Genomic DNA, 2713 nt, shown 5'->3' on the forward strand with positions numbered 1-2713 from the left:
CTACACACCATAGATTAAGGTGTGGAGCTCTGCTATTCTTCAAGGATTAATGCAAAGTACTACTGTTTTTCTATTCAATTCAACTTATTCCGCTTCTAAGATATTCATTCGTACTTCAATATGATGGATGTGATGATCGTGACAGTCATCATCATTCGCAACTTATGAACGCGTGCCTGATAACCACTTCAGTTCTACCTTAGATTGAATGGATATCTCTTGGATATCTAATACAGGGGACCGAGTCCGAGTTATTAGTGTCTTCGTGGTATAAGTTAGAACCCATAGATGGCCATTCCTGAGATCTGAAAAGTCTAAACCTTGTCTGTGGTATTCCGAGTATGATCTGGGAAGGGATGGCTGTGACGAGCTTAAAACTCGCGAGTGTTGGGCGTAGTGACAAACACAAAAGGATCAATAGATCCTATTCCAGTATGATCGAGAACCGACAGATGAATAGCCGTGCCGTGACAGAGCATCTTGGACTATTTTCACTGAGAGAACGGGAAGTTGCCATTGACAACGGTGATGCCCAACATACAGCTTGCCATGGAAAGGAGTAGGATTGATTGGATGAAGACAGCAGGAAAGCAGAGATCAGAGGAACAAAAGCATCTCTATACGCTTATCTAAAATTCTCACCAATGAATTACATAAGTACCACTATCCTATTTTATATTTTATTTAATTTTCATCCACTATAATTTCTTAATACAATTTAATCCGCCTGACTGAGATTTACAAGGTGACCATAGCTTGCTTCAATCCGACAATCTCCGTGGGATCGACCCTTACTCACGTAAGGTTTATTACTTGGACGACCCAGTGCACTTGCTGGTTAGTTGTACGAAGTTATGAAACAGATATAAGATCATGAACGTGTGTATTGAGTTTTTAGCGCTGTTACCAAGGAATGGAATGATCACGATTTCGCACACCAAGTTTTTGGTGCCGTTGCCGGGGACAATCAATTTCGAACAACAATTTCACAATTGTTTCCAGACCACAATGGTGCCAAGTTTTTAATCCGGCAACAACACCAAGCTTTTGGCGCCGTTGCCGGGGATTGTTCGAGTTTGGACAACTGACGGTTCATCTTGTTGCTCAGATTAGGTAATTTTCTTTTCCTTTTGTTTTCGAAAATTATTCTAAATTTTTAAGAATGAATTCTAAAGTTTCAAAATGGTATGCTGAAGTTTGGCTGGCCATCAAGCTTTAGACTAACCTGGTATGATTCCTGGAATCTTGATTAAGGACTTTGAATTCATTGCTTCCTTTTCCCTATAGGTTTTCAAAAAAATAAAAATATACAAAAATCCAAAAAAATTAATAAAATCATAAAATCAAAAATATTTTTTGTTTCTTGTTTGATTCTAGAGTCAATTTTTAAGTTTGGTGTCAATTGCATTTTTTTCTAAAAAAATTTATGCATTTTTTGAAAATTCATGCATTCATAGTGTTCTTCATGATCTTCAAGTTGTTCTTGGTAAGTCTTTTTGTTTGATCTTCATATTTTCTTGTTTTGTGTCTTTTCTTGTTTTTCATATGCATTTTTCAATGTTAGTTTCTGAAGTTTGAAAATTTCTAAGTTTGGTGTCTTGCATGTTCTTTTTTCATTAAAAATTTTCAAAAATAAGTCTTGATATTCATCTTGATCTTCAAAGTGTTCTTGGTGTTCATCTTGACATTCATAGTATTCTTGCATGCATTGTGTGTTTTGATTCATAATTTTTATGTTATGAGTCTTTTTCATGTTTTTCTCTTTCTTCATTAAAAATTCAAAAATAAAAAAATATCTTTTCCTTATATTACTCAAAATTTTCGAAAATATGATTTGATTTAGTCAAAAACTTTTTAAATTTAATTGTTTCTTATGAATCAAATCAAATTTTCAATTTAAAAATTCTATCTTTTTCAAAAATCAAATCTTTTTCAAAATTTCTTTCTAATATTTTCGAAAATTTTTCAAATTAATTTTTAAAAATCTTTTTCTTAATTTTAGTTCATGATTTTCAAAATCTTTACTAACATTTAATATGATTGATTGAAAAATTTCAAGTTGTTACTTGCTTATTAAGAAAGATTCAATCTTTAAACTCTAGAATCATATCTTTTTAGTTTCTTGTTAGTCAAGTAATCAACTTTAATTTTCGAAATCAAATCTTTTTAAATTTCTTTTTCAAATCTTTTTCAAAATAAGTTTCAATCAATCATATCTTTTTGTTTCAATCATATCCTTTTTTTATTTTATTTCAATAATATCTTTTTCAAATTCAATTTCAAAATCTTTTCTAACTTCTTTCCTAACCTCTTATCCTTTTTTTTTTTTTAAATTTAATTTTCAAATCTTTTTCAATCAATCTTATCTTTTTGTTTCAATCATATCTTTTTCAAAACTACCTAACTAATTCAATCTCTCTTAAATTTTCGAAAATACCTCCCTCTTTTTCAAAAATTCTTTTTAATTAATTAATTGTTTTAAATTTTAATTTTAATTTTATTCTTCCTTTAATTTTCGAAAATCATTAACTCCTTTTTAAAATTTATTTTCGAAAACTTCTCTCTCTTATCTTATTCTATTTATTTATTCATCTACTAACATCTCTTCCTCACATCACTCACAAAATTCGAACCCCCTCTTCTATCTGTGTTCGAATTTTTTCTTCTTTTCTTCTTCTACTAACAATAAGGAACCTCTTTACTGTGACATAGA

Source organism: Arachis ipaensis, chromosome B09 (genome assembly GCF_000816755.2).
Source record: "Arachis ipaensis cultivar K30076 chromosome B09, Araip1.1, whole genome shotgun sequence".
NCBI classification, from domain to species: Eukaryota; Viridiplantae; Streptophyta; class Magnoliopsida; order Fabales; family Fabaceae; genus Arachis; species Arachis ipaensis.